The sequence below is a fragment of the Bombina bombina genome, chromosome 11 (assembly GCF_027579735.1).
Source record: "Bombina bombina isolate aBomBom1 chromosome 11, aBomBom1.pri, whole genome shotgun sequence".
NCBI classification, from domain to species: Eukaryota; Metazoa; Chordata; class Amphibia; order Anura; family Bombinatoridae; genus Bombina; species Bombina bombina.
In genome coordinates, this window is record NC_069509.1 from 150,520,263 (window position 1) to 150,541,326 (window position 21,064).

Genomic DNA, 21,064 nt, shown 5'->3' on the forward strand with positions numbered 1-21,064 from the left:
TAAATGTATTATAGGTGGCGACGGTGTAGGGGGGCAGGAGAGGGGTTAATAAATTTAATATAGGTTGCGGCGGGGTCCGGGAGCGGTGGTTTAGGGGTTAATACATATATTATAGTTGCGGCGGGGTCAGGGAGCGGCGGTTTAGGGTATAAACTATTTATTTAGTTGCGGCGAGGTGCGGGATCAGCAGGATAGGGGTTAATAACTTTATTATAGTGGGCGACGGTATAGGGGGGCAGGATAGGGGTTACTAGGTATAATGTAGGTTGCGGCGGTGTCCGGGAGCGGCGGTTTAGGGGTTAACATGTTAAATATAGTTGCGGCGGGGTCTAGGAGCAGCGGTTTAGGGGTTAATAACTTTATTGAGTTGCGGGGGGCTCCGGGGGAGCCGGTATAGGGGGTAGAACAGTGTAGTTTAGTGTGGGTGCTTAGTAACAGGCTAGCAAGAAAGCTGTAAAAAAGCCGAAGAGCAGCGAGATCGGATGAGTGATAACTCTCACAGTCCGCTGCTCATCGCCCCGTACTTGGTGCGTGGCTTTTTGACAGCTTTTTTGATAACTTAGGCAAATTTTTGCAGGTCCGCGGCGGCGATGGGAGGCGAGCTTAGGCGGGCGTATTGGGCCGGCGAAGACAGGTAAAATAGACACGTTGATAACTACCCCCCATAAACTGCACTGAAGCAGGGGTAAGAAAACACTGAAGAACTGAATTTAGAGCTGCCAGGCAGGACACACTGTATGTAAAGCATGATAGGCTATCAGTACCTCAGAGAAAATTGGCATCTTTAGTATCCCTTTAAAGGGACACAAAACCCAAATGTTTTTCTTTCATGGTTCAGATAGAGCAGGCAATTTTAAGCAACATTCTAATTTACTCCTATTATCAATTTTTCTTCGTTCTCTTGGAATATTTATTTGAAAAATAAAGAATGTTATCTTAGGAGCCGGACCATTTTTGGTTCAGCGCCTGGGTAACACTTTCTGATTGGCGGATAAATGTAGCCACCAATTAGCAAGTGATACCCAGGGTCCTAAACCAAAAATGATCCAGCTCCTAAGCTTAAATTCATGCTTTTTTAAATAAAGATAGCAAGAGAACAAAAAAAATTGATAATAGGAGTAAATTAGAATGTTGCTTAAAAGTTCATGCTCTATCTAAATCATGAAAGAAAAAAATGGGGTAGTATCCCTTTAAGTGCAAAGCTGATTGCAATGTTAAATAGATACAGTACATATTGCTTAGTACTTAGTGGCAGGAGTGACAAATCTATAGCACGAGTGTGCCAGGTGGTACAAATTTTGCTGCCACTCCATCTCTGGGCTACCAACATATTACTTAGTTTTGGTGTCTTCAACAGTACTACTTTTTAATTCATACAGTATAACAGCAATTAAAGGGGCAGTATAAATTTTACTTCTGTATCACTTGTATATCTATAGAATAACATCAACAAAGTGTAAACACTTTTAAAACAAATTAACACCTTGTATGAAGCACTTGTTTTTAAGCAGCCAAACTCCATATACTACTTGCCTTATTTGGAGGAGCTAACCCAGACTTGTTACCTGTGCAGGCAAGGCTAGCCCCATACATTATGTTTGCAAAATCTATTTTTTGTTTTGCAGCTTATTATCTGATCATTTTTACTGAGGGACAGATATGTAGCAAGGTTAGGCTTGAGAAGTCATCATTGTCCACTTCCAGTCTGCAGAATTGGAAAACCTATCATTTCTATAGCTAAATTACATGAAAGGGGGGCAAAATAAATTTATGTATATTCCAAAAAAAATTACTACACTTGTTTAAACTTTTTTAAATGTTTTAAATAATCTCAATGCTTTTAAGGCTTCTTTAAATTTTGATTGTACCTTTACATTTTGGGCATAATCTGGAATGTCTGCCACCTCTACTATACTACAGTGAGTAGACAATTATAACTTTGCAAGGTACAACATGCATTAATTATATGAATTAAGTTAATCTGTTTGCTTTAAAGAGGTTAGGTTCATTGCTTTGATCAGAAGAACATCTCTTTATTATACACATTATTAGAAACATCATATTTTTCTCTTAGGAAAAATAAAATCTTTTTTCTTTAGTTATAGAATAATCGATTTACTGAACTTTACAAAAGAGTCTGCAGAATCAAATTTCCATCTTTCACTCATTAGCGCTGGCAAAATCCCTTGGATCTTTCTACTTCTTCTATACTATACACATCAACATGATTAAAGGCAAATGCCCACTTGGATCTTTATATGTCTTTGATTTTATGATGAAAAAAAAACCAAATGGCATAAAAAGGTCTCCCTAGTGCCCTTCAATGCTAACACTAGCAGGAAATATTAAACCATACTTGTTCATGTATATGAGATAATTAAAATAATGGGTCTAAGCAAATACTGTACAAAAGAAGTTGTTTTAAGATCTTTATTAAAGGGATAGACTTCTCCAGAATTGTTATTGTTTAAAAAGATAGATAATCCCTTTATTACCCATTCCCCAGTTTTGCATAACCAACACAGTTATATTAATATACTTATTACCTCTGTGATAACCTTGTATCTAAACCTCTGCAGACTGCCCACTTATTTCAGTTCTTTGTTTTCTAATTGTGGCAATTAAAAGACATTTTAAATATTCTTTTTATTTGTTTAAGTATGCGTTTATTTTTTTTAAATAAATGTGCTGTGTTTAAAGGGATAGTCTAGTCAAACTTAAACTTTCATGATTCAGATAGAGCAGGCAATTTTAAGAAACTTACACATGTACTCCTATTATGATTTTTTCTTCATTCTCTTTGTATCTTTATTTGAAAAAGCAAGAATGTAAAACTTAGGAGCCTGCCCATTTTACCTGGGTAGGACTTTCTGATTGGTGTCTAAATTTAGCCACCAATCAGCAAGTGCTACCCAGCTACTGAACCAAAAATGGACTGGCTTCTAATCTTACATTCAAATAAAGATAGCAAGAGAACGAAGAAACAAGAAACATTGATAATAGGAGTAAATTAGAAAGTTGTTTAAATTGCATGCTCTGTCTGAATCCTTAGAGTTTAATTTTGACTAGACTATTCCTATAAGATACTTAGGGATCTATTCACAAATTTTAGGTGATTTAATTTTTTTATTAACTATGCATTTTAAATGCCCAACTCCAGTGAGTATCTCTTGCAAGAAGAGGTGACTTTGCCCTGCCCATCTTAATGCTGTATTTAATTCACCTGCAATTCTCCTATTTTAGGTGAACTGTACACAGCATTAACTATGTAATGTACAGGGCTAACTCAGCACTTCTTGCAGGAGATGCTCACTGGGTTTGCCCTTCATAATGCCTAGTTAAAAGGCAGGAATTGAAATGGTTTACTTCACCTGCCATTCACCTCTTAATAAATAGACCCCTTAAAATTTTCTTCTCAGGCTTGAGGAAGTCTGTCTCTGTAAATCAATAAAACTGTGGGAGATGCCCCTAGCAGTGAGTTTTAATATAGCACTATCAATTTGGTGCAGACATACATTTATTGATGGTTCCATTTTGAATTTAAACAGCTTTAATATAACCTTTTTATTTTAACATAGTTGACTGCTGATTTTTTTTATACACATGGCTGTTTTATTTTGCATATGGTGTTCTTTTAAAAGGACACAGCACTAAAAAAGTTCTTATATGGATATAAAGGGGCAATATTTAAATCTGTGTCATTTCCAGTAATAAAGTTTTTAGGGGGCTAACCAGAACTATAGGGGCGTTCCAGCTACTTTTTTGACAGATTATTTTGGAGTGGATTAAATCCGAACTGACTGAATATCGAAAATCCCCTGAGGTGTTTTTTTGCAGTTTTATCTTCTTTTATCTAGAGTATAGAAACTTGTATTGCGCTCACTTTCTATGCTAAAATAAACTGTACTTGAGTCGAAGCTGTGCTTGTCTATTTTATATTTTTTCTTTAGGGTGCATGTGCTTATTGTCAGTGGGTGAAGGAGGCATATGGTTAAAGTTTTGTATGTTCCGTGAGTGGAGCTGTGGTTGTTCAGTGGGAGGAGTCTGTGCAAGTGAGGGCAGGGTCAAGAGTTTGAGTGGGGGAGCTGGGCAGTTGTGGGTGTGGCAAAATGGAAAGAGTCAGCGGGTAGGAAAACGTTTTTCTCTCCTACTCACATATGGCTAGATTACGAGTGGAGCGCTCTTTATCTCTCCCGCTTGCACTTTAACTTCGCTAAAAGTAACCTTTTTTGTACGCATCGGTTTGTGCGCATATAGTAAGTTGAAAGTTTTGCTTGTGCACTAACCCGACGCACGCAAAAAGCCGAAGTTAGAATATACAAAATGTACTTTAATTTGCCTGTCCCTTGTACCATGTTAATGCCATCAGCCAATCACAGGTTCATATATGTATACACTGTCAATACTTGCACATGCTCAGTAGGAGCTGGTGCCTCATATAGTGTGCAGAGAAAAAGACTAAGCACAATTTGATAATGAAAGTAAATTGAAAATAAAAACTCTAAAAACCCAAACTAAAAAAAGCTCTTAGCAGTGTTTTATACTTAGAAATAATTGAAATATGTATTATTCATCATTTTAAATGGATTTTACCTTTTATTTCTTGTTTTCCCTACATGTGTGCAGTGTCTTTTACTTCCTGTCACAGCCCTACAAGGAGGAGGAGCATCTGCAGGAAGGTTTATCTTAGCCTGATATCATAAAACCTCTAGGCTGGTTACTATTAAAGGGACACTTAATCAAAATTAAAATTTCATTATTCAGATAGAGCATGACATTTTAAACAACTTCCCAATTAACTCCCATTAACAAAATGCACAGTCTTTTTATATTTAAACTTTTGGAGTCACGCGCTCCTACTGAGCATGTGCAAGAACAAGTGTGTATGCATTTGTGAATGGCTGATGGCTGTCACATGGTACGTGTATGCATTTGTGATTGGCTGATGGCTGTCACATGGTACAGGGGGAGTGGAAAAAGACATAACTTTTAAAATTGTCAGTAAAAAAATGTACTACTCATTTGTACTACTCATTTCAGACTAAGTGCTATTGCATTGTCTTATTATCTTGCATTTGTTGATTATGCAAATCTACTGTGTTGACTGGTCCTTTAAGTGAATAGACTAAATAACAGTCGGTCAGTCTTGCTCATGCCTAGATCAGTCAGAATGTAACCTACGTTTCAAAGATGTTAGCTCCCATATCACACTGGGGGCAAGGCAACACTGAGAATTTCTCTTTGCTCATTATTCAACAAGTAAGTTGTTTGCTGTCTTTTACACAATCTGTTTCTTTTTAGGTTTACTTTGATTTAACATAATTATTTTTACCGAAGGAGCACTGTTTAATATCATTCTAATTAATTTTTTGACATAGCAATTAATTAGTGAGAGTGCATGACCTTGCCATATATTCTTAGCCTCCGTTTGTGAGTAAAATATAAAATAAAATAGTAGAGGTTGGGGGTGAGTTTGGGCAAGGTGCAACACATAATGCTTGTGCCTATGGTAGCACAAAAAAATAAATACAACACAGGATCTGTTACATTTTCACATGAACATTATAAATATTGTTATGATTTAATCCCACTGATTTAATAGTAACCTAAGGAGTTTTTAGTCAAATTCATTGTTACGCATTTTTATGGCTGAATTATAAAGCTTATTTGACAAAGCTGTTCAGTTCCCCAATGTCACAATAACCATACGCAAACAAAATTATTTGCTACAACATTAAATCATAAAAGTCAGGGGATTTTCATGCTTCAATATAAATGTAATGGTTTCACATGCTCAGTCACATATAATAATAAAAATGCAAAAATATGAAAATAAATCCTATATACATCTGTTATACTTAAACCTTCTTAGCAGTCTCAATAGAGGGAGAAAAAAAAACATTGACACACTTTATTTTCTTATGAAAGGCCTTAAAATACTAATGAAAACTGTCATTTATTAAGCTTTGTGTGATATAAAAGATGAACACTGCATTAAACCAGAATTATACATATTAAGTTAGAAATCGAATTCGTACATTATCATTTAACTGATGTTGATCAATTTGTGTAATTTTGTCCTTTTTTGGAAACCTTTTTTCTTTTGGTTATTGATGTGTTGATGCGTATATTATCAGATGGCTGCATAAAGCGATGAAACAGCCAAAATACCATATGAGCCTCTAGACAGTTCTTAACTATTAAAAAACATACAGATTATTCATAATGCAAACTAGGCAACTTTCCACTGACAGCTGACAAAATACAATTCAGGGGATGAGTCACTGCTGACAAGTAAACTTCCTATTTTCAACAATTCAAAGGCTTTTTTGTTTCAAAAAATATCATTTTGATGTCACACTAACCTTGGGGCAAGTATTTAGCTGAATGCTGGCAATACTTGTACACATTAAACTAAATGCATCAAAATGGACAGTCTAATGTACATTAGATGCTAAAATAATCTAAACATTTTGCTTAGAATTCTGTATAATAAAATTAGCTTTTTGTATTTTCATATGAAATTGCTAAGTCATTGGGCCCCATTTATCAAACTGTCAACTGTCTGTTCAAATCTTTGATCAAAGAAAACACAGAAATCATAATTCAAATATGTTTTCACCATAAAAAGCAACCTTTTTTTACCATACTGATATGTCAGCCTGATTATGTGATGAAATCAAGCTATATGTCTTGAGAGTACTTTTTACAATGCACCTGTTCAGAAGGTTTGAAGTCATGGGGGCTGATTTATCAAGTGTCTGGCGGACATGATCCGCTGTAGCGAATCATGTCCGCCAGATATCGATAAAGTCGGCATTTATCATTGCACAAGCAGTTTTGCTGAACTAAAAACAATGCTGCAACAGCACTGCACCGATGGTTGGGGGATGCCTTATCTGGTTATAGTACTGATTAACCTTTCCGGCTAGAGTGCTGATGCATATACAATCTTTTGTGAAGTTGAAATCAAAAGGAGAGATTTGACCAGACAAAGATGCATCTAAATAGCACTTCTATCTCCCCTTGTGTGTTTTAGAACATCCTATTTATAAGGGGTAATGGTTAGGTAGTACTTTATAAAATAACTTTTTATAAGAAATTTTAAAAACAACAAATGTGAACTTAAAAACACAAATAGAATTCTGACATATATGATTGGTATAATTTAGGCACTGGGGGGGGGGGGTCAGAATCTAGGTTAACACAAGACTGTGTAAGTATAATTGGATAAAGTTGTGTTGGCCCAACACTATACACTGGATTGGTATGTTCTTAAATAAACTGTTATATGAGGTCTTGTCAGGGTGCCAGGAATCAGACAGAGACGAAAAGTGTAAAAATAATCACACCTTTATAAATAGCAAATAATAATAAAAAGTCCACAAAACAAATAATAAGCCAGGAATCAAAACCAGAGCTGGTAGTGAGACGAGCCGAGTCAGGAACCAAAGCGAATAGTCAGACGAGCCGAGTCAGGAGCCAAAGCGAGTAGTCAGACGAGCCGGAATCAGGACAAGGAGAACAGCAGAGTCAGGAACAAGCCAGGGATCAGGAACCAGGAGGGATGTCAGACAGCCAGGTAATAAACAGGAGCTCTCACAAACAGGTCTGAGACAACGCAAGGGCAAAGCATAATGAACAGAGACCCTTTAAATAATAAGTGATTATACTGTTTTATCATTACTATGGGAGCTACTATTAGGTCACTCATAATAAGGCACTCTCTCCCAAGATTATATAGTTTATATAACCCCATCAGTTTGCTACAAACAATGTATAGACATAGCACCCTTTTAGTCACTTCAGCATCTATCCCTATGTGTCTTCTCCAATGCATGTTTACATGAGGTTGAGAATTTGAATTATATTGGAGTAGGTTGCTTCAGCTAGTAAATTAGGATTTGCCATAGCTTCCCTTACATAGTTTATATTGTGTGCACAGCTAGACTGTACATTAATCCTGATAGCCCCCTTCCCTAACAATGTAATAATCTACTGTTTCAGTGAGTGATAAATCTGTCAGCACCTTATCATACAGTGACACTAGCTATCCCTAAATTTTCTTGATAACTATTTTTGCCGTGTGGCTACACTCCACCCCTGAACATAAATATGTACTCATTACTGCTCACTAAAGTTATGTTAACAGTTCATATGCACTTAGGTCTGAGAGTGTTACCTCTTGTTACTTGCTAGGTGAGAATTATACTACCTATATCTTCATTTTAAACATACCGTTAGCCTTTATATATTCTGAACTATACCATTAGCCTCCTGGATAAGGAGCAGTTTGCAGATAGTTTAGACCAAGGTTTCCATTTTGCATATGTTTATCTTGCATTTTTATATAATTTGGAGTACGCTCCAAAAGTTCTTGGTTATATTATACCAACTGCTATGGTCAGGTTTAGCTTAAAATTCTTTTGCATTACGCAGATAAGCTTGAATAGGGTATATAGCAGTTATATTGCAGATGTCAGTTAGGAGTCTCCCTGGTATATGTAGCATCTTGACACCTTTACATGTGCAAAGAGAAAAGCTACTGTACCTATACCCTTTTATTTATTTATTTTTATTTTTTTTATTCTTTTTTTCCCCTCAAATTAGCAACCTAACAAACTAAGTGCCCTCTCACCCCATATAAGATAACCCTCTAGATCTCTAAAACTGATCTGTACACTCTATATGACTAAGAAGTAAAAGATGCCCAGTTTAAAGCACCCGGGGACAAGTCCATAATGAGAGTATGTGCATTATATTTTAACTTAGGTGGTCTACACCCTTTGTACTAGTCAATATATCTCAAGGAGTTGTCTCTATTATAGACTGTACATTACTACATGCCCAGTTGAATCATATTTATAGCTCAATAAACTAGCCTCACCCTAAGTAGCATTAGAGGCAATGACCCTCTTCTTCTCTATATAACCAATACGTTGTGCTAAAAAGGGCATGCTCCTAAATTGGGATAATATTTGTCCTTCCCCTGAAAGACAAATAGAAAGTCATCCCTCCTAGAGCTTGATATAATGTATACACGGCCTTAGCCTACTTCCTATGCCATAACACTCCACCAGATTACAAGACCCTTCTCTCCTCATCCTGCACCCTACCATCTTTTCACTATGATCAGCTATTATCGGTTTACTCCTTCACTATACACTCTAGCCCAATAACCCTGACTCCAAGCGGTGCTTACCCGCTGATTGCTATTGGATATTCTGAAGCCCATAAGTGGCTGCCAACTTGGCTATCGTATGCTTTTCTTTCAGTTCCATGTGTTTAAATGGTCCATAAGTGGCCGTTCATATAGCCAACTAATTAAGCTACTATATTAAGAAAATAGAGATCAGAAAAGCCTATTTGTTGACATATATTGTTATGTTCTTTTTCAGTTCTAACATGTCTTATTTTTACTATATGTGACAATGTTATGTACAAATTGATATTCTTATCCTTATTGCTATAAGGCTTCTATTGTATGTTATACTATCATTTTGAAACCTCAATAAAAAAATATAAATAAAAAAATAAAAAAAATAAAAAAAATAATAAGTCATGACATCACAATTCTGAGACTGCATCTTGTCTCACACAGATGATGCACACCAGTCTGGCCATAAAATGAAGTGCAGGAAATGAGCAGCATCACACAGAATGCACCAAGTCAGCAAGAGAGGTGAGCAAAATGGCTGCCAGCAGCACATGGCAAACAAAAGAGGGAAAAAACCCTGACAGGTCTGCAAATTACTTTTATTGACTTTTAATATAGACACTCGTATTCAATTCTTTTATTATTTGCGATCTCACAGAGATGTAACCTTTATGTGAGGATACAATAAAATCATCAAGAGATGTGTAGTGTCACAATGTGTTAGGTGATACATTGACACATACTTAGATGGATATTGGAAGAAGTCAGAGTTTTTTACCGTGCTTGTTTATTCCAGTAATACTGTATTCATATCGATATAAATAAATAAGAAATATAATTCCTTGGAATGACATATTATATACATTTATATACTATTATGGATAGCAAGAAGGCAAGCAAGGATTGTAAATATAAAGGAGCTAAACAGTGTTCCTTTTATTAAGTGTAAATATTTTTTGGATTAGGACAATAGGGATTCGTCTGTGTATGTAACTCTACATTTATAGAGCTGGTTAATCTATTGATCTTAATCGGATATATTGGAACTCAACGAAAACCCTTTGAATAATAGTCCCAACAGGTTGAACTAATTAAGCTATTTAAATTTCTATAGCATATATTGGAACTTAACAGTGCCTCTTTGAATCAGAGGGGTTGTCTTAAATTTGTAACCATTGGGAATGTGTGTATATATATATATATATATATATATATATATATATATATATAAGGTAACAAAGGCAGAATGCAGCAGATGAAATTAGGTAAAAAGTCCAAACTTTAATGCAAAATAGTTTAAAAATCCACAACATCCATGGGAACAGTGAGTGAGACACAGTCACTTGTGCAAAACGGCTGACATGTTTTCTATACTGTATATATATATATATATATATATATATATATATATATATATATATATATAAAAGAAAGTCTAAACTTATAAAATTATCGGGTTAAGCTGATTAGATTAGTGTTAAAGAAATAACATTACCATCAGGTTATTAAGTAATTATTTTATATTTCAACCTTAGGCATATAAGTGGTTCCATTTTTCAGCTGTACCCTTATAGGTGAAATAAATGAATATCCCTTTGATGGTTTATAATTTAACTCTATAAGTGATTACAAATGTATCCTAACCCCAGTCTAAACATAAGTTTCTCTCTTATCTTGTATCAACATTAAAACCAGATGTACCACTATGCAGGTTGTTTTGTTATATTATATTAACATATTTAATATATTCTAACGATACCTATATTAAAAGATATAATAGTGTTTATAACCAAAGTGTTTTAAAAATGGTTTGAAAAATATATAATGGTATTTACAACCGCAGTGGTTTGAAGATGCTTGAACTCATATCAACATGTGAATGCGTTTGTTATTATGGTTGTTTGAACCTAACAAAATGCAAGTTGTCAGCTGCTGAGTTGCAACTATTATTTCTGTCTGTTTGTAATAAGTATTGAGGGTTGATATGATTTAAAGAAGTTTAAGTTCATCTTTCAACATATATATGAGTCTTTATTAAGATAGTTTGAAACAAACACGTTACGATTCATCCACTATGTTTAAATACTACCGCCTTATAACGGTTGCTGTTAACATATATCCTCTATTGATTATACAACATCCACCCTCTAAGTGATTGGGTTTAACCCTATAGATAAATTGTCTTAGTGGGGAAAAATGGGTATACGGCCCCATAGACTCTCTAAGTATCATCAAGAGACCAGTCTTTTGTCCAATAGACCAAACAATGGTGAGTGAGTATAAGCCTAAAACAAATTGGTAGAAACAGCAACGCACACTATTTGTCTGATGGAGAAGGTGCCTGGCAGTGCTAAAAGGGCATTGATAAAAAGAAAACTAAGTTAAAAGAACACGAAAACCAAAAATCTTTCATGATTCACATAGTGCATACAATTTTAAACAACTTTTAAATGTACTTCTATTTTCAAATGTTCTTCATTCTATTGGTATTCTTTGTTAAAGGATCAACATTTCACTACTGGGAGCTAGCTGAACACAATTGGTAAGCCAATTAAAACAAGCATGTGTAGTTACAAATCAGTAGTTAGCTCCTAGTAGTGCATTGTTGCTCTTGAGTCTAGCTAGGTATGCTTTTCAACAAAATATACAAAGAGTACAAAGCAAATTAGATAATAGAAGTAAAAGGGAAGTTGAAGGGAAAAAGAAGTGCCACATGGCCTAGTATTGTATGTACTCTTGTGATAAAGTGCATAAAGTATCTCACTCACATGTGAGAAAGCACCCCTCTTGGTGCAAGTATTGCAGGCTGGAATTAGTCATCCAGCAGACTGGCCTCCCACAAAACTCCAACAGCAGTGAGGAAGATCCAGATGAACGTGTTCCAGACGTCTGTTAGACCATTAAACGTAATGGATGATGGGCAAATAATGGATTACTGATTTTGGGATTCTGACCTACGATCCCCTCACAGATAGCAGCCTGGACCTGGACTGTTCCATCTGATTCAGTTGTTTTGGAACCTACCCTATATGAATGATGGGACTTTCTTTGCCATCTTATCTATACACTATTCTTTATTTACTATATATCCTAATATTTGTTTTGTTTTGTTTTACCTGTATAGGGAGATTTTATAAACCTGTTTTATACACTTAGGGCACACCTATTTCTTCTGGTGTAAAAGGGAAGTTATTTAAATTGTATCCAGGGCCGGACTGGGAATAAAAAGCAGCCCTGGAAACATATGAAGACCAGCCCTATTTTCCATTGAGTCGTTAGAATGCACATGCCCCATTTTTCTCAAAGGGTATTACTGGGATACTCCTCCCCACATTTTTTTTCAGAATTAAATTATATTACTCTGTATTAAGTAAAGATTGATGTTATATAGCAAACCTACAACCCAATTGTATCAATTAATCACCCCGTTAAATTCTATTTGTCCAGCCCTAGCTGGTGCACCCCACCGGGAAATCTCCTGGTATCCTGGTAGGCCAATCCGGCCCTGATTGTATCCTTGAAATTAATTATTGAAAAACTTTTTGGGTGTCCTGTCCCCTTAACGTAAAAAAATAATAATAATCTTGATCATTAAACTTTGCATTTAACTTGATGTAGACATATGCAACATTTTTGTTTTTGTAAATTTGGGTTAGATTTGTCAATTAATAATTTGTGCAGTGTGTTGAGTCTTTCTTTCTCTTGGGAATTCTTGATGACTTCATAACTTTGGGTTATTAAATTAAGTACATACTGCATTGACTAAACTGTTAAATTGGTTTAGTTTAAGTTAATGACTTATATATAATTTTTGAGACAGAGATAACAATTTTTAGCCGAACTGTACAAGCTTAACCTGCCCAGCAAAACACAACACTTAAAGCAATATTAATGGCATATAAAAGTCAAAATGAACCTTAAATGGACTGAATAGAGCATGGAATTATAAACAACTTTCTAATTTACTTCTAATATCAATTTTGTTAAATTGGTGAATAATCCTAGGGAAGATCAGGAGTGTGCATGTGTCTGTAGCCATCTGATAGCAGTGTTAGCAACAGTGTTAATAGCAATGTTGATACAAACTAAATGGAGTAAGAGCTAATTAAATCTATGAACACACACAATTATAGTGATAGTTATCATAAATAGCACAATTATAATGTTATATATTAACTTTAATCAAACCACATCAATATGAATAAATTAATAAAATAGGACAAATAAGCTAAGAATCGGAAACATATGTTTACAAACCTATATAATTACTAGTACATGAAACAAATACTTATATATATATTTTTTTTATTTTATTATTATTATATGTGTATATATATATATATATATATCAAAATGAGAAAATTAAAACAGTGTTCATAAAATAAATAACAACGCTTTAGGAAAGCTGGAAAAAAACAAATGGAAATACTAACTTTTTAAAAAAATGTACAAACAAGTTATTTTAAAACAAAGTCTAATCCAATATAGTAACTGGGACCTCTTCAGAGTAAAATGTCAAAGGGTACTTCCGTACTGACGTAAATCTTCAGTGTTCGGCAATCAAATGGAAGCCGCTCAGCTCTTCACTCAGTGTCTGTGAGCAGTAGTATAGCAAGTCTTTCAAGGCATCCTTAATTTTAGAAGTGGAACATGCCAAGCGGGCAGGTAAAACTTCTGGCAATGACGCTTTACTACAGCTCACAGTTGCGTACGGCAGAGCTGTGCACCTTCCTGCCTTTGAGTGCTAGCACAGAAGATTTACCGTAGACCAAAAAACAGTGAGTATGGAAATACCCTTGACATGGTACTCTGAAGAGGTCCTAGTTACTATATTAAATTAGGCTTTGCCTCAAAAGAACTTATTTGTATAATTTTTGAAAAGTTAGTATTTTCATTTGTTTGGTGTTTTTTTCCGAATTTCCTGAAACATTGTTTAAAGACCATTATAAATATTTAATAATAATTTATAAAAATAAATTATGATACTTTATTCCAAATACCATTTGTAATACAATTTGGATGTCAAGTTTTTTTTATATTTTTATGTACAATGTTTTCATTTTCCTGTTTTTATATATATACTGTATTTATATATGTATATATATATATATATATATATATATATATATATATATATATATATATATATATATATACATGGGTTACATGTACTAGTGATTATATAAGTTGGCCAACTTTTTTTTTTTTTACTATTCTTAGTTTATTTTTGCTATTTTTTTCATGTATTCAGATTGATTTGGTTTGATTAAAGTTAACTCAACTGAGTTAATATGAGACATTATAATTGTGCTATTTAAATTAAATATCACTGTAATTGTGTGGTCATAGCTTTAATAAGCACGATCAGGATGATTTATACCACCTGCTAGCGCCCGATTGGCCGCGAATGTGCAGAGGGCGGCATTGCACAAGCATTTCATGTCCGCCCCCACAATGATAAATTGGCTTCTAGGCCTTTTTTGGAAGTCTTTTCCATGAATTAACCACCCTTTATGGACAGGGCTGGAAATGTCCACTAGGAAGAATTGAGACTTTTTTCCTATAAATATAATCTAAATTATGAATCAGTCCTCTAAGTTCTCAGTAGAGAGAATTCCTTCAAGAAATTTAGCAAACAAATTTTGCTTTATTTAATTTTTTTTTAATTAACCATTTTTTTTATTTATTGTACAGTTGCATTATGTTAGCATTTATAGGAGAGTTTAGCAAAGAGACTGATGGAAGAATGTTTTTAATTGTCTAGTTCTTGTGTTCATACAACAGATCAGTATTGAAAATACAGCATTTCATTTTAGATGCACAAAGACTGGTCTTGCTTTTCTATTGAGTGATCAAAGGCTTAGTATCAGCATGGCACAGCATCACATTGATACATAAATGCCCAGGATGAAGAGCATTATTATGATGCCCATGCATGGCAAAGCTCTTTGTAACATGATGAGTGTTTTTGTTATTAGCAGTTAACTCTCCATGAAAGTGGATATATATTTTATTAATTATAGAAAAAAATAACAACAGCAAATTTGTCAAGATTTTACTGCATAATTTATTATTTTAAATGTATTTTCCAAAGCTATGACTTACTGATGAATAAATACATTTACTTTTTTCCTTGCTCATAGTGATATAACATTAAGTCCATCCTATATCTAATAACAAGCAGAATGTACTGTAATTGTCTATAAAATAGGCAAACTTTACCCTACTATTCTATTAATAATTTAAAGGCTATAAGGACACACATTTTCAACAAGCAAGTAATATTTTCTCTGAAGGTTCTACATCTTAGGAATGTTGGACCCATTCACAGGTTACATTTAAAACATTTATGTTTAAGGTTTTGTAGGTAAAATATTTTTGATAAGTCTTGTGGTAGGCATATTAAAACTATCAGCTGTGTGAAAACAAACAACCTATATTCTCTAAAATCATGACTCCTTGGGTAGATTTATTAAAGGGCGAGCGGACATGATTCGCTGTAGCGGATCGGTTTGGGATGATTTTAATCCGTCACCTTAAAGGTACCGAGCCTCAAATGATGGGCCCCTGAAGCATCCTAATAAATGTAGCCCAAAGAGTAAAATCTTGAGTTATGCAAATATAACATTTATTCAAAAGATAGCTGTCGCATACTATTCCGCAAGTGTAAACATTATGGGCTAGTAAAAATATTTGCCCTCTTTGTTCACTGATATTGCTCAAGTGCAATCAGTAGGGCTTCTAATTTTTCTTTCATTTTACAAGTTCACATTTTTGCACTGCAATTATTTTTTATAAATGTGATTTAGAACGAACCTGTGATTGGTTGATTCTGACACTTAAAGGACACTAAACCTTAAAAAAACTTATCTTCAATTGCAATATTATTATATTTCACATATATTTGTAAATGTCATTGCGTTTCATAGTTTTACCGTTGTAGAGAAATCCTTCTTTGAAAATCGTTTGATTTCCGAACCCATCGCTGGCTAGTGTTTTTGCACCCTCCTATCCTGACCGATAACCCAGGTTATGAAAATGGTGGACCTTAGCCGCTATGCGTGTGTGCATTTTTCAGGACTCATCATGCTATACGTCAGTGACCATCAAACCAGCAGACCTGGTATAGTAGATAGCAGATATGCGAATGTGCGTTTTTCAGGACTCATCATGCTATACGTCAGTGACCATCAAACCATCAGACCCGGTATAGTAGATAGCAGCTATGCACATGCGCGTTTTTCAGGACTCGTCATGCTATACGTCAGTGACCATCAAACTAGCAGACCCTTGTGGTATAGGAGATAGCATATGCACATGCGCGAGTCAATGTATCGTAATGTGCATGAGCATGGTGACAACATTGTCACTTAATGATATGCACGAAATCGCTATAGGATTGGTGATTGATTTGTTGGTGAACGGGCCATTTTAGAGGCTTGGTTTTATTTACGTCAGTACAGAAATATAAATTATAATTTTATAAGATTCAGAAAGATCGTTGTGCTGTAAAAGTAGGTACGTTATGACATATAAACATTTGTTATTTGAAATTGATGGTCATGTTCTGCTTAAAAGAGTAAAGTTTTGGAATCCTTTAAAGGGCCATCAAACAAAAAATAAATATTAGATATAATCATATAATTAAAGCAAAGTTTAGTGATTATATAAGTTGGCCAACTTTTTATTTTTTATTTTTCTATTCTTAGTTTATTTTGTCCTATTTTATTCATGTATTCAGATTGATTTGGTTTGATTAAAGTTAACTCAACTGAGTTAATACGAGACATTATAATTGTGCTTTTTACAATAATTATCAACGTAATAGTGTGGTCATAGCTTTAATTAGCACTTACTCCATTTTGTTTGTAAAGGTTTTGTTGTGCTTTGAGTGCAAAAGGAAAAGGTATCCATGTTGAATATTATAGTAATGTTATACGTAGTTGCAAACACTTCTGGCAAGAATGCTAAAGACAAGTGCACACTCATAGGGGTCTATCTATCAAAGCGTCAACTGAAAATACACTTGAATTCCACATCGTATTTGTCACGAGATTGATCCGCCGTAGTTATCAAAGCGTCAAGATCAGCAAATGTTGAAATTTGTGGCGTAAAATACGATCCCGCAATCTCAATTCAACGCATTTCGATGCTTGCGTCATTACAGATGCTTCAAATTCACATTAGACTCTATTTGACACTTTTCCCAATTTATTAAATATTTAACAGGTACGCTCAAGTGTATTCCGACGCAGCGTACCTGCCCTTGAGGTTGCGGATGCCATAGAACTCAATGAGAGTCAGAAAACACAGAAAGCTTATGTTCGATGCTGCAAGAGCTTGAAGTATATTACATAACAAAAGTAAATTAGAAAATGTATTAAAATTATATACCCTTTCTAAATCAAACAATATTATTGCTGCACATTTGGTGCACTAGTAGATATAGGGATAAAAATGAAAAATATATTACTACTTATGTATTATGCTACAAAGTTGTCTCTCATTACAAAGCAAGGGGACAATATTTCTTCAAATTTTGTTGCAAAGTGTTGCCCCAAACTTGTCACACTAATAGATATAGAGATAAAAATGAAATAAATACACAACATAATATAGCTCCTTTTTATTTTTTGGGAAAATCTATGTGCACCATGTTTAAGTCATGTAATACAAGTCCCACTCTCCACTTTGCGCCATATTTGACTCAACACTTTTCACATCAATTATGACGCAAACTCCTAAACAACCCACACACTAGTGAATTAAAGATAAACATTGATGTTGACATTAAGACACACAGTGTAATATTTTAGACAAGGATTTTAAAATTCGAATTGATGTTTGATTCAATATAATCTTAAACTGACAGCTCAAAGGGATGCTCCTATGACTAAGTACGCATGCTTCTTTTGTGTGTCTTTCATCATGGAATAAAGCTCTGCTTTTAAATTGAAATCCTGGTGTGCTGGCTTTTTGTTTTTGTGCAAGCTCAAAGGGATAAACCACCTAACATTAAACTGTTATGATTCAGATACAGCAGAAATTAAAATCACCTCTTTACTGTCATGCTATTTTCAGTGTATTTCTTCCTTCTATTGAATTTCTTTTTCAGTAAGAAATGTCATCTTATATGCCAGCCCATTTTATAACACCTGTGTAGGGGTGGTTTTTAAAACTAGATTGCAATAAGGAGGGGTTACACAGGTACAGAAAGAAAACTGGCACAGCTCTTAAAATATCTATTGATTGCAAATAAATACATATGATACCCTGATTACATGTTATATTTGCAATTATTCCTGCTCAGAATAATAATAAATTTATATGATATATATATAGTGGTATAAATAAACACAGAGATATGAAAGACTACATTGTTTAGAACAAAAAAAAAGGAATTTAGGGGCATGTAAATATGTTTGCTAAAGATTTCTGACATAACACACACACACACACACATATATATATATATATATATATATATACTCACATATATTATTATATATTTACAAATTCTAGCATTAATAATCATCAATTAAAAAAATGAGATGAAAGCATATCATGACTTCCAGAAATCCAAATACACATTAACTTATGTAAAAGTATCATATAACAGATTTTTTTGTTTAACACATAAATATAAAAATAACTTTCTATGAGATATTGTTTATTGAGGTATAAATGTAGCTATTTCTTGGACATTAACAGTTGAAAAATAAAAGATTAGCTTTAGAGAAATGTGCTTGTTCATGGCCAGTAATGAAATGGTATAAATAAAGTTGGGAAACCCCCAAATAACCGTAACATCGATGACTGTTAGTTAACAACAATCTGATTCTCTTCACACCGTACTTGAAATGCGTGTTTTTGACGGCTTTTTTGATAAATAAGATCAGCGACCACGTCAGCGATGTCTGGTGAGCGTTATGACGCCGGCAAATGCACTGAGATTGACGCTTTGATAAGTTGACCCCATAAGCTCTCATCAGTCCACCTAGAGTTACATTTCAACAAAGGAAGCCAAGAGATTTGATCATAAAAGGACGATTGTAAGCTCAAAAGTGTGCATATGTCTGCAGCACTATTTGGCAGAAGTTTTGCAACAATGTTTTACATTAGCAAGAGCACTAGATGGCAGCATAATATCCTGTCATTTAGTCCTTCAGGCATGTGCACGCTACCCACCTAGGTATCTCTTTAACAAAGAATAACATGAGTACAAAGTAAGTTTGATCATAGAAGTTAACTGAAAACTTGTTTATAAGTTTATTCTCTATATGATTAATGAAAGAAAAATGTTGGGTTTCATGTCCATTTAAGTAATGGGTACTGACATGTTAAAACCATAATTTAAAGCTCTACACACATTGAAGATTAGATTTAAATACAAAAATATTAAAAATTATTCGCCCTAGGCAAGTGCCTTGTTTGCGTAGGCCGAAATATACCCCTGACCAAACGACTATATTATACATCTAGAAATATAATAATGTTTTTTATCCTCCTGATATCTCAAGTAGCAGCTGATCAAATGCTAGGTTTTGTGTTGATATATTGCAATGAGTTTATTTATTTATTTTTATTGCTATCACAGCACAATGCTATTTATCACCTTGTGAACTGTAGCATCAGCCTAGCCACGCAGCTTTCATTTTGATTCATTTTGAACTTAATCTTCCAAACCTACATAAACCAATGTTGCAGAAATCACCCATTTGCGCTGTCACAAACCGAGAAGGCTGAGACGAGGCAGGATAATGAGATCTGCTGGTCTAATGAACCCTTTTATGTCTCCTTACAATATAGTCAAATCTGAAAGTTTACCTTATTCTATACATAATTATAAAATCACAACCCTCTAGGCAGAGAAATATTCACAACAGTAAACATTATTGTAAAGATCTCCCTGGGGATTCATTTTCATGTCAAAAACCTCAGTGGGCTTAATCATTGTCTTAATGTATTACAGAGGTGATAGACAAAAGATTACACGTTTGCTCTATGGCTGCATAAATGATTATTTTATATTAATGAGGTCCTATTAAGTAAGATCTAGTACGTTTCAAAGGCCTCAGTTATTATAATTGGTGTAAATTAAAATTCTTTGTATGAAAGTATAAATAATATTTGTAATGAGGTTGTGGGGTTGTACAATTATAATAATAACAATAATATTAATGTAATTATACACAGATGATATATATACAGTATATACACACACACACACATATATATATATATATATAACACACAGAGAAAAACCAGCACTCACAAGCTCTCAGCTAAGATTTAAAATCAAAAATGGAAAGGTTAGTTACCGCATCTGGCCAAATGGGACAAGCCCAGGTACCTCGTCAAGGTCCTTTCCAATACCTGGGACCCTAAAACAGCCACACAATGCAAGCAATTCTGTATATATATATATATATATATATATATATATATATATATTGCAAACATGCAAAAACATCTATCTATCTATCTATCTATCTATCTATCAATACTGTATATTTATATCTATATATACATTAGGGATGCACATTCGGTTCTCTCGTGAGGATCCTAATGCGGAAGTAAGCAATGGCTCGTGCTCTGTGGATATTTTCATAGCCGCATTGATTCCTGTAAAAGATCCCCACACTAAGATCTCTGCAAATCAAGATCTCGGATCAATCCAGCTACGAAATGTTCATCCCTAATATATAGATACACACACACAGAATAGTTATCGCACAGGTAGGCAAAGAGCATAAAAGTGTAAAGTTGCTACAGCATTTGGTCAAATGGTGATAAGCCCAAGAACCGCTACACAGAGAAAAAACTCTATAGTTGCAAAATCAGTCACAAATTGTTGATAAATGTATTTCAGTTTACAAAACACTAGTACCAAAAATGTACATAGCA